The sequence below is a fragment of the Pristiophorus japonicus genome, chromosome 13 (assembly GCF_044704955.1).
Source record: "Pristiophorus japonicus isolate sPriJap1 chromosome 13, sPriJap1.hap1, whole genome shotgun sequence".
Lineage (NCBI taxonomy): Eukaryota > Metazoa > Chordata > Chondrichthyes > Pristiophoridae > Pristiophorus > Pristiophorus japonicus.
This window is the reverse complement of record NC_091989.1, coordinates 80,378,590-80,392,090: the sequence shown is the minus strand read 5'-3', so window position 1 is coordinate 80,392,090 and position 13,501 is coordinate 80,378,590.

Below are 13,501 nucleotides of genomic sequence, written 5' to 3'. Positions count from 1 at the left end.
TGGTTTCTCCGCATCCGCAGACTTATCGCTATCCGACTTAGTCTCCCTTACCTCCCTCCTTTCACCCTTCTCTGTTCCCGGGACGCAGTGTTGCTTCCACATAGAATACATTGCTCCTGTTGGGATTCCATCAATTTTTCCCTTGGGGACCCCTGCCTTCAGTAAAGCCGCGAACATGTCCCTCCGCGTAATTCTTTTTTTGTCTTTCCTGACCCTGTGCCTTTCCCAGAGGTCGAACCTTGTCGCTGGTCCCGATCCCCCTCTACATTAGCCGTTCTCGACTCTCACACACTATCTTCTACATCCTCTAACTGTCCTAACAATAGGCAAGTGTGCCCCACCCGCTGCCCTTGGGCTGGTCCCAATAATGCGAGTAGCGCACTCCTCATCATAGGAGGGCCATTCTTCATCAGCCTGCTTCGCATTCCTGCCATAAAGAGCTCCTGATCTGGCCCCCCATATTGTTGGTGATATATTCCTCCCTGTGTTGCCATGTTGTGCAACTGTATCGCACTCTCCGCCATAGTATTCCAAGGTTTTACCTCCCCTTCCCAATCAACGGCAGAGGGATATTTTTGCCGGACCCCTATAGTAACCATGTCCCATAGTGAACTTGTGCCCTGGACATTCCATAGCACTGCTGTGATATGGTGGTCCGTAGTCATAGTCCCCATTTTTGTTAACTCTTCGGGGTTAAGTATTACGCCTGATGCTCCCTGGTCCCAAATCCAGGTTAGCCATTCTGACAATGATTCCCCGGGTTTTTGGCGAAATCGAGACCCTATTTCTTGTAACTCACTAGTGGTGAAGTCACGCACCCCTCTAGTGGTTACCGGCTGTTCCCCATCTTGCTGTTTCGTCTTATTTGTCATAAGGGGTCTAGCTTCTGTGCTCGGAGTGTATGGGGGAGGGTCTTTAGTTTCCTCCCGTTCCCCCCCTCTCCATTTTTTCCAGCTTGTATACATTCCCCACATGATTCTGCATTGGCTTTTAAACACTCACTGGGGTCTGATTGAGCAAGTCCAAACCACATGCAGCAGCAAATCAGTGCAGTACAAAGGATATATTTCAAATCCATCTGTAATATCCGTGGTCTGGCTTTCTTTTTATTTTGTACTGTCGCCAGACGGCATATTAAAGTTTCTGATTGTTCATTGGCCTTGTCAGCCTGTTCTTGTGCAGTGCGGACCACTTCAGTCAGGGTCGACTTTTGACTTTCCAAAACCTTAACAGCTGTATTTAACTGTAGGTTTTCTGCCTCACTTTCCTTCAGTTGTTTACACATCGCCCTTAAGGCTATCAACAAAATCCATCCCATTTGTGGGGAACTATTTTTCTCCTGTGGGAAGCCTTGTTCCTCCAGGAGAGACAGTACCGAGTGGGGTACGGTTCTATCTTTGCTCTGTTCCAATAACGGCATATCCCCATGTTGCGGGAGTCCAAACCGGGCTAGCACCTTGGCAAGAGAGCCAAAACCCTCATCCCTCGTGCCCCACCCTGGTATTCTATACTTCTCTCCCGCAGGAAGAGACTGTTTCTTGTCTTTTCTCTTAAACATTTTACCAGATCCTGTTCGTGACGCCAAAATGTTTTGGATCGATAAAAATAGACCCAGGTTCGGGATCTGGATGAGTGTTAAATAAGAGATAAGACAAATGAAGTAAAGAATAAAATACCGTTTACTTAGAGAAAAGAAACATAATAATACAATTTACGAAGAAAAGAGAAGTATGATAAGATGCAACAAAGCTCACGGCTTTCAGCCCGTCGAGAACTCCACAACGACGGCTGGTCTGGAGCCTTGGGGGTCCCGGCACCGCTCACGAATCACGGTCCAAGGTGAAGGTCAAAGAGCTACTGGACAGTGCCACTCCTTTATATTATTAAACAAACATACTATTGAACAAAACATGGGTGCATGTGGCTTATGGCCAACTCCTAATCTGTAAGGCCCCAGCTGCTCGTCCACAAAGCATGAGATCTCGAGGCGCCGACCGTCTCATAACAAGCTGGTGTGCGTCCCAAGGTCGCTTCGCGCTCTCTCTATAGCAACAACATTCCATGGGGCATGGGACAGAAACACACTGTAATTCTCTAAATATCATAATCAGTGTGTGATTAACCCCATACAACACAGAGACGGACCACAAGCCATTAACATCCCTGTTGTCAGACAGCAAGGCTATCAATGCCAACGCATCAGCCCGCATACAGCGATGGGTTCTCATGCTGGCTGCTTATGACTACTCCATCCGGCACCGGCCAGGCACTGAAAATTGCGCTGACGTGCTCAGCAGGCTTCCACTAGCCACCACTGAGGGGGCAGCGGAGCAAAGCGCCGAGATGGTCATGGCTATCGATGCCTTTGACAGCGCAGGCTCCCCCATCATAGCCTGCCAGATCAAAATCTGGACAAACAGAGATCCCCTCCTTTCCCTGATTAAGAAATGTGTCCTGACTGGGGATTGGGCGCCCGCACACGGAGCATGCTCTGAGGAGGTCAGACTGTTTCACAGACGGATGGATGAGCTCTCCATCCAAGCTGACTGCCTACTATGGGGCAGCCGGGTAGTTATGCCCCAGAAGGGCAGGGAGGCATTCATCAGGGAACTCCACAGCGAGCACCCAGGCATTGTGCTGATGAAGGCCATTGCACGGTCACACGTTTGGTGGCCGGGAATTGATTCAGACGTGGAACACTGTTCACAGGTGCATGACGTGTGCCCAGCTGGGTAATGCCCCCAGGGAGGCCCCGCTCAGCCCGTGGCCCTTGCTCACCAGGCCATGGTCACGCATTCATGTTGACTACGTGGGCCCATTCATGGGAATGATGTTCCTTATTGTGGTAGATGCGTACTCGAAATGGATCGAGTGCATCATTCTGAATTCATTTATGTCATCCACCACTGCGGAAAGCCTACGTGCAATCTTTGCAACCCATGGCTTGCCGGACATCCTGGTTAGTGATAATGGCCCATGCTTCACAAGCTATGAATTCCGTGAGTTTATGTCGGGCAATGGCATCAACCACGTCAGGACTGCGCCGTTCAAGCTGGCCTCCAATGACTAGGCAGAATGTGCGGTCCAAATCATTAAGCAAGGTATGCTCAGGATTCAAGGACCCTCCCTGCAATACCGCCTATCGCGCCTCCTGCTGGCCTATAGGTCCCACCCGCACTCGCTCACAGGAGTCCCGTCCGCAGAGCTACTAATGAAACGGACACTCAAAACCCGGTTGTCCCTCATTCACCCAGTCCTAACCGACATAGTTGAGGGCAAGCGCAAGTCACAAAACGATTACCATGACCGTAATTCGAGGGGGAGATGTATAGAAATAAATGATCCTGTATTCGTCCTCAATCACGCCATGGGGCCCAAATGGCTTGATTGACAAAGAGGGGAATAAGGTCATCGTGGTAAAACTCAACAATGGTCAGATATGCCGTAAGCATCTGGACCAAGTAAAAAAAAGGTTCAGCATTGACACTGAGGAACCTGAAGAAGACCATGAGATGGAGCTCACAACACCGCCAGTGAACGAGCAACAAAAGCAATCAGAAGAATTCACAGTCCCTGCGGTCAGCCCGGACAGGCCGGAATCACCACAGGTGACAGACACTCACGTCAGTGTCCAACAACCAGAGCCCCAACTATGGCGCTCCACGAGGGAACATAGACTACCTGAAAGACTAAATCTATGATCTCCACAAGACTTTGGGGGGGGGGGGGGGAAGGTGATGTCATGTATGTAACCACACTGTAACACCACTATATTACTGTATACACACAACCTAGATGCACACCTTGACCACAAGGGGTGAACTTGTGGGAGACACTCCTTACCTGATCACACAGGTATATAAAGGGAGGTCCCACGCAGGGTCATCACTTGTGGAGTGCTGTAAATAAAGAGTTGAGGTCACAGAATGACCTTGTCCCTAGAATGTGCCTCGTGTGGTTTCATGCAGTAGAGTAAGGACTTTACAAAAGCCACAATGAAATCCCCCCTTTCCACCTCTGCTCCAGTTGGAACAGTCCGAGCAGTGACGCTGGATGGGATTGGGGGAGGGGCCTGTAGATGGGGCACAACCAATGGGGGAAGGGGCTGAGGTTCTCTCCGGGATCTTTCTTTGCTTCAATCGCCAGAGTCAATGAGCTAGCTCCTAACTTTCGATGTTGCGATTAGTTCCTGCCCCTGACATCTGGTCTTATTTGACTCTGCTCATTTTTTGGAATCTATTGGAATCACTTTATCCTGGGAGGTGCACAAAGTACACACAGGTGGGGGAGGAGCCTTAAACTTTGCTAACATTGTGTGCCTAGGATCCTGTCACACAGTAAACCATTTCACACTGGGGAGAGGAGGACACTGAGTGACAATGGGAGAGATTAAGGGGGATGAGGAATACCAAGAACACAGGTTGGATGAGGGGATTTTGAAGGAAGAGGGAGGGGTAACCAGGCTCTGTGTTTTGGGGTGTAACCCAATGAGCTGTGGTTTAATAACTGAAAGACTGCCCTGTGCTGGAGGGGCTGGAGGAGGGGCGGGGAAGGTGGGGTGAGAGGATGAGCAGTAAATGCAGAGTCAGGAGAGCAGAAGCTGCAGACTAGGGACAAATGGCCAGAAATGCTGATTCAGATGGGGTGGAGCGATACTGTGGAGGGATCCAGATTGCCAGAGTGTAGTGTATGTAGGCAGTGTAGTGTATGACTCCATGAGGCAGGGTATGATACTTAAACTGTGTAGATTTGTAGCCCTTTATTTGCAGCTCCTCGAGTGAGGATACCTAGAGGTGAGCTCCCTTTTATACTGGGTTACCTGCAGTGTGCAAGTAACCCTTGGGTCTCCAGCAGCAGCACCCTCTGGTGTACAGATAAGGTGTGTACAGGGTAAGGGTACATTCAGTGTTACATAACAATGTTACAGACATCGCACAACAAACAAGCATGCATAGATAACAACACTCCCCCCTAAGCATTTTTAATATCCTTATGTCGTGACCTGGGGAGGCGATCAGTAGTGGGCTACGGGAGGTTGTGGTGAGGGTTGTGTGGGTGACAGGTGTAGTGAGGGTTGTGTGGTTGCCAAGTGTGATCTCTGTGCTTGAGGCTGGCCTCATACGTTTCCCTCCCCTCACACACAGACCATGTGGGTGTCACTGTTGTGGGATCCCTCGGGGGAGTAGCCACAGCAGCAATGGGTAGGGTGCATACTCTGTGATGTGGATAATTGTGGAGTGGTGGACAGGGCCACAGTAGGGTTGGTCTGGTGCAGGTTGTCAGTGATAGTGGCTGTGCTGCCCATTGACCACTGTCCCTGTAGTGGGTCTGCTCCCACTGGGTGTGTGTGTGTCCTTCCAGGGACATCACACTAGTTCCAAAGATCCAGGCTACATGGTCAGGTAGCCAGATGGACCTGGGGTCTCCCACTGGGGGATTCCTCTAGCATCAGCATGGTCCCTGTAGGACCCAATGTCCTTTAATTGTGTCCTACCTGTATACATGACACCTTGGCTCTGATCACACATAGTCAAGCCTACATTATAAATTACAGCATTTGCATCACTTTTGGATGTCATGGTCTCACCAGACATGGTTACATTAGGCATTTGAAACTCTCTGTCATAATCAGCAAACGTAACAAACTTGTTCTCAACCTTACTTACACAAGCATTCATCTCATTAGTCACATTAGTTATACCAGCTTCACAATTCATGGTTACATTGCCACATTATCATATTTGCACCCTTAGCTTTAAAGACCTTGTCCTCATTTAGTTGAAACTGTCCTTTAAATTTTTTTGGTTACCAGTCTCCTTTAAGAGAGCCTTCCAATCGGATTGGCCGCTCGGTGCCACATGTCGCTCCTCCAATGCTGCCCCTCGTGGTCTGGCCGCGGCCATTTTGATTGCAGGTTCTTCTCCTCGTGGTGCGGCTCTCCTCCAGGTAGGGTGTGGTGCTCTTTTCTTCCCCAGGTACAGCCCTGGACATCAGGAATCCACTTCTTTCGACGATGTTCACCTCTTGGAGTCCTGTCCCGGCCCGGAAGGTGGAGTTTTCAGTCCTGGAGATTTCGCCGCGATGTTGTGGAGTCATCGCCGCACAGTCGAGCTGGACGGTGGGATCTCTGGATGCAGCGGTGGATCCATGTTCGATGTCGGTTGCTGGAGCCTGGAGCCACTTCGACCGACTTGGACTGGGTTCATCCAATTCCTACCCAGCAGCGTGGGACCATCGCCGGCTACGATCCACAGGGGGAGTTTGTTCAACACGCCGCCCTGGGAGACCTGGACGTCCACGCTGCCAACGACCAGGATTTTACCTTTGGTATAGGTGAGCAGCTTCGCTTGGACAAGAGACAGTTTTGGTCGATTGGCGGGATTTATCCAAAGTTTTTCAAAGGTCGTTTGGCTCATCACAGACTGGCTCGCCCCTGTGTCGATCTCGATAGAAACTGGGACCCCATCGATGTCTACTTCCATCGTCCATAGAGAACTTTCGGTGGAGCAGATATAAATTCCATACTCTTCTTCCAGGGTTTGAGCAGCTTCACCTTCATCTGTGTCGGAGTCCCGGTGATCAGCCAACTCATCAGAGATGCGGTGAGTACAGCTTTTTCTGCACATTCTTTGAAGGTGCCCTTTCTCTTTGAAGCCTTTGCATGCATAGTCTTTGTAGCGGCACTGGTGGGCCCTGTGGTTTCCTCCACAGCGCCAGCACGGGGCCATCCGGTTTGCCCCATGTGGCGGACTCAGGGTTGCGGGATTCGGGGCAGCATTCCTGCCTTTCAAAGTATCCATGCGGTGCATTGCGCTCACCGGTTTAGAGTCCTGGGTCAGTATTTGCCTGGAGTCGCCGGCCGAAACCATGTAGGCCTGGCTCACTTGAATTGCTTTCAGCAGGATGTCCGTGATGTCGGCAGAGAGCAACTTGTGCAGGAGGCCCTCGTGGCTGATTCCAATGACGAATATGTCCCTTAGTGCTTCATTAAGGTGGTCTCCAAAATCACATGGTGCAGCTAGTCTTCTTAAGTGTGCGGCATACTTAGTAATTTCTTGGCCTTCGGGTTGACGGTAAGTGTAGAATCGGTGCCTGGCTGTGAGAATGCATTCTTTCGGTTTTAGTTGCTCATGTATAAGTGTTACAAGTTCCTCATAGCTTTTGGTGGTTGTCTTCGCTGGGGCTAGCAAGTCCCTGACGAGACCATGGGCCCACAACTGCTAAGCAGAATGGCCCTGAGCTTGTTTGGCCGTATAGTCAGTGTATCCCCATCCAGGTCGTTGGCTATAAAGAAATGTTTCAATCTTTCTACAAAAGCGTCCCAATCTTCCCCTTCTGGAAATTGCTGAAAGATGCTGAGATTCGACATGCTGAGCGTGTAGTTCGTGACCTCGTATCCTCATCGCCAGTTGTCGTGTATGTAGGCACCTTTAGTAATGACTCCATGAGGCAGGGTATGATACTTAAACTGTGTCGACTGTAGTCTTTTATTTGCAGCTCCTTGAGTGAGGACACCAAGCTGTGAGCTCCATTTTATACTGGGTTACCTGCAGTGTGCAGGTAACCCTTAGGTCTCCAGCACCAGCACCTTCTGGTGTATAGGTAACGTGTGTACAGGGTAAGGGTACATTCAGTGTTACATAACAGTGTTACAGACTTCACACAACAAACAAGCATGCATATATAACACAGAGTAGGATCCTGAAATCAGTTTTCAGGAGGACAGGTGACCAATGAAACTAGGCAAGGACAGGGTGAGGAAATGACTCTCCGATAATTACTGATCTGATCCAGTTATTGCTTCAGATACTGCAATGTGGCACAAGGTTTGATCAGTATGTTGTACACTGCTCAGGCCCACACTTGTACCAACACTGATAAATCCAGCTCCACCTGACAATCCAACAGCATTTTCCCAATCGTCTAACAATTCAAACTTGTCCCGGTGTTTTCTCTCCAGCCTCTCTCCTTATTAATGTCCTTCCTCATTTAGTGTTATGGGATACTATTGGGGTGGTCTAGATGGAGCTTTATCCTACCATCTAACCCCAGCAACACTTAACCTGGAAATGCTTAATGCGGATTCTGGGGAAAACGTTTCAATGTGTTTCTAATCTTGTGACGCTACTGCCCACAGATTCTGCTGCCACTCGAGTGTTAAAGACAGAAGATGCCACCGATTCTGGAGTTGGACAATTGACACCATCTTCTGAATCAGGGCAAAGGTCCAGAATGGCTGCAATTCCATCAGATGAACCAGGATCACTGGCACAAGAGGAGCTGTCTGTCACTATCGGAGTGCTTTAGATGGCAGTGCCTGAGCCAGCGGACCTGGGAGGTCCTTGGCAAGGACTCCAGGATTGGCAAGGCCGGACAACACCAGTAACACCTGGGTCAAGACTTGTGCAACGGCCACCACACATTAAAAAAATCCACGTACAGGCATCTTCCACCCTTCAATATATAGTTTGGGACCTGGAATATCAGGTCCTTCATTGAAACACCTGTGAACTCATCCCTTTTTGGTGTGGAAGCAAGTCATCCTCGATATGAGGGACTGCCTAACAAGAAGAAGAAGAATCCTAGAATAGTACAGCACAGCCCATCAAGTCTGCACCATCTCTTATGATAAACAATGTCATGTATGTACTTTTGGGATCACTAGCCATTAGATGGCGTCACTGTTGGAGGCCATTGGGCTGCACGCACATGTGTGCAGCCCATTTATAAAAGGCCAGCCATTTTGTATATATGCACTTTGGGCCTTAATAAAGCACGAGGCAACAAGAACCTTTGCATGCGAAAATGAGCACAATTGGATTGTTGGAGCGATCTGTGGAAGGAGAAGATTGGGCAGACTTTGAGAGCCATTTGAGCCCGTTCTTCATGGCCAACAAAATGGAGGAGGTCGGCACCGGGCGGTGTTCCTCACGGTTTGCGGTCCAAAAATTTATGGTCTGATAAAGAATCTACTCCTGCCGGTGAGTCCAACAGAGAAGAATAGTGTACTCTAGTACAGGACCACCTTAAGCCAGACGAAGGCATCATCATCTCTGGATACAGATTTTACATGCACGTTCGCTCAGAGAGCCAGAATGCGGTGGAATTCATTGCGGACCTGAGACGTCTAGCGGGACCGTGTAAGGTCGGGGCTGACATGCTGCGGGACTTCTTTGTAATTGGCATCAACCACGAAGTGATCCTGCGTAAACTACTGGCGGTGGAGACGTTGGACTTGAAAAGGGCCATCATGATCACTCAGTCATGCATGATGATGGACATAGAAACATAGAAACATAGAAATTAGGTGCAGGAGCAGGCCATTCGGCTCTTCAAGACTGCACCGCCATTCAATAAGATCATGGCTGATCATTCAACCTCAGTACCCCTTTCCTGCTTTCTCTCCATACCCCTTGATCCCTTTGGCCGTAAGGGCCATATCTATCTCCCTTTTGAATATATCTAATGAACTGGCCTCAACAACTTTCTGCAGTAGGGAATTCCACAGGTTAACCACTCTCTGAGTGAAGAAGTTTCTCCTCATCTCGGTCCTAAATGGCTTATCCCTTATTCTTAGACTGTGACCCCTGGTTCTAGAACTCCCCAGCAACGGGAACATTCTTCCTGCCTCTAACCTGTCCAATCCCATTAGAATTGTATATGTTTCTATGAGATCCCCTCTCATTCTTCTAAACTCCAGTGGATAGAAGCCCAGTTGATCCAGTCTCTCCTCAAATGTCAGTCCTGCCATCCCGGGAATAAATCTGGTTAACCTTCGCTGTACTCCCTCAATAGCAAGAACGTCCTTCCTCAGATTAGGAGACCAAAACTGTACACAATATTCCAGGTGGGGCCTCACCAAGGCCCTGTACAACTGCAGTAAGACCTCCCTGCTCCTACACTCAAATCCTCTAGCTATGAAGGCCAACATGCCATTTGCCTTCTTCACCGCCTGCTGTACCTGCATGCCAAACTTTAATGACTGATGTACCATGACACCCAGGTCTCATTGCACCTCCTCGTTTCCTAATCTATCAGCATTCAGATAATATTCTGTCTTTCTGTTTTTGCCACCAAAGTGGATAACCTCACATTTATCCACATTATACTGCATCTGCCATGCATTTGTCCACTCACCTAACCTGCCAAATCACCCGGCAGTCTCTTAGCATCCTCCTCACAGCTCACACCACCACCCAGCTTAGTGTCATCTGCAAACTTGGAGATATTACACTCAATTCCCTCATTCAAATCATTAGTGTATATTGTAAATAGCTGGGGTCCCAGCACTGAGCCCTGCGGCACCCCACTAGTCAATGTCTGCCATTCTGAAAAGGACCCGTTTATCCCGACTCTCTGCTTCCTGTCTGCCAACCAGTTCTCTATCCACGTCAGTACGCTACCCCCAAGACCATGTGCTTTAATTTTGCACACCAATCTCTTGTGTGGGACCTTGTCAAAAGCCTTTTGAAAGTCCAGATATGTCATATCCACTGGTTCTCCCTTGTCCATTCTACCAGTTACATCCTCAAAAAATTCTAGAAGATTTGTCAAGCAGGATTTCTCTTTCATAAATCCATGCTGACTTGGACCAATCCCATCACTGCTTTCCAAATGTGCTGCTATTTCATCTTTAATAATTGATTCCAACATTTTCCCCACTACTGATGTCAGGCTAACTGGTCAACAATTACCCGTTTTCTCTCTCCTTCCTTTCTTAAAAAGTGGTGTTGCCTTAGCTACCTTCCAGTCCATAGGAACCAATCCAGAGTTGATAGACTGTTGGAAAATGATCAGCAATGCATCCACTATTTCTAGGGCTACTTCCTTAAGTACTCTGGGATGCAGACCATCAGGCCCCAGGGATTTATCAGCCTTCAATCCCATCAATTTCCCTAACACAATTTCCCGCCTAATAAGGATTTCCTTCAGTTCCTCCTTCTCACTAGACCCTCGGTCCCCTAGTATTTCCGGAGGGTTATTTGTGTCTTCCTTCGTAAAGACAGAACCAAAGTATTTGTTTAACTGGTCCGCCATTTCTTTGCTCCCCATTATAAATTCACCTGAATCTGACTGCAAGGGACCTACGTTTGTTTTTACTAATCTTTTTCTCTTCACATATCTATAGAAGCTTTTGCAGTCAGTTTTTATGTTCCCAGCAAGCTTCCTCTCATACTCTATTTTCCCCCTCCTAATTAAACCCTTAGTCCTCCTCTGCTGTATTATAAACTTTTCCCAGTCCTCAGGTTTGTTACTTTTTCTGGCCAATTTATATGCCTCTTCCTTGGATTTAACACTATCCTTAATTTCCCTTGTTAGCCACGGTTGAGCCAGCTTCCCCGTTTATTTTTACTCCAGACAGGGATGTACAATTGTTGAAGTTCATCCATGTGATCTTTAAATGTTTGCCATTGCCTATCCACCATCAACCCTTTAAGTATCACTCGCAAATCTATTCTAGCCAATTCACGTCTCATACCATCGAAGTCTAAAGTAGATATCAGTGAAAAATCGAAACTAGACAAGTATTGTAAATATGATTGATTCGGCATTCGGCAGAGTGGCACATGGCAGGGCCTACCCGACTGTGTATGCAAAACCTGTGGCTGCCCAAAGTCCATCAGCAGGAATGCATCCGATTTCTCTGTGTTGGCATTGTAGGGGAAGTCATCAGCACCAGCAGTGCCGATTTAAGCAATATAGTTGCAAAGGCTGTCTGAGAGTGGGGCATCTCCAACACATGTCCGCAGATGAGCAAGCATGCTGCGACACACCACATGAAGGATGGTGGTCAGAGTAGCGCAGATCCGGATACGCAATCCAAGATACCAGAGGAGGAAGTGTATGGACTGTACTCGTTCCTAACTAAGAGCAAACCGATAATGATCAACGTGAAATTTAATGGCGGTATCGATGGAACTGGCACGGGGGCGAGTCAATCGATAATGAGCCAGAGAGCACTCAACAAGCTGTGGGATACTAAGGCTGTGAGGCCCAGGCTGAATCCAGTCAATGCCAAGTTGCGCATGTACACCAAAGAACTCATAAGGGTGATTGGCAGTGCCACAATTAAAGTGTCGTATGATGGTGCGGTTCACGAGTTACTGCTATAGATGTCCCAGGCAATGACCCAACACTGTTCGGTAGGAACTGGCTTAAAAAAAAAAGATGTGATTGGAACGACATCAAGGCATTGTCATCGAAGAAAGATACATGTGCCCAAGTACTGAGCAAGTTCCCCTCGCTGTTTAAACCAGGCATCGGGAACTTCACGGGAGCCAAGGTGCAGATCCACGTGGACTTGGATGCAAGACCCGTCCATCATAAAGCTCGGGCAGTTCCGTATATGATGAGGGAGAAGGTCGAAATCGAACTGGACAGACTCCAGTATGAAGGGATCATATCACCGGTTGAATTTAATGAATGGGCCAGCCCCATTGTTCCTCTAGCTGAAAAGTGATGGCACAGTCAGAATCTGTGGAGACTACAAGGCTACGATCAACAGGGTTTCAAAACAGGATCAGTATCCGTTACCGAAGGCTGATGACCTGTTTGCATAGCTAGCCGAGGGGAAGTCGTTCTCCAAACTGGACTTGACGTCAGCCTACATGACACAGGAGCTGGTCGAGACGTCGAAGAGACTTACGTGTATTAACACACATAAAGGATTGTTTATTTATCACAGGGGCCCTTTTGGAATTTGCTCGGCTGCAGCAATATTCCAGAGGAACACGGAGAGACTACTGCAGTCCGTTCCCAGAACTGTCGTGTTCCAAATGACATCCTGATCACAGGACGTGACACCAAGGAACATCTGAACAACTTGGAAGAGGTTCTACATCATCTGGACAAAGTGGGATTCAGACTGAAACACTCGAAGTGCATCTTCATGGCACCAGAGATCGAATTCCTGGGGAGGAAAATTGCTGCTGACGACATCGGGCCCACGGATGTGAAAACCAAGGCCATCAAGAATGCACCCAAGCTGCAGAATGTGACGGAACTGTGTTCGTTCCTGGGTCTACTCAACTACTTCGGTAACTTCCTACCTAAATTCAGCACCTTATTAGAACCACTGCACATGCTGCTAAGAAAAGGCGACAACTGAGTGTGGGGTGCATTTCAAGACAGAGTGTTATATATGTGGACTTGTATTTACTCTGTACAGCCACTGAGAGCTCATTCCCCGGAGTCCCAAGGGATCCCATAATCCCTTGGGAGCACAGGTATTGAAGAAGGCCTCACAGGTTGGAGAGGCAATCTGGAGACCTGCAATAAAAGACTACGGTCACACTTTAATTTGAGCTCACAGTGTTCAGTCTGACTCTCTCTCCATACACAACAACTGGCGATGAGATACAGATAGCAAACCCACGGTTGCAGAGAACAGTGGGCATCCTGGAGAAATTTTCAGAGGGAGATGATTGGGAAACTTTTGTGGACCGACTTGACCAATACTTCGTGGCCAACGAGCTAGATGGGGAAGAGAGCGCTGCCAAAT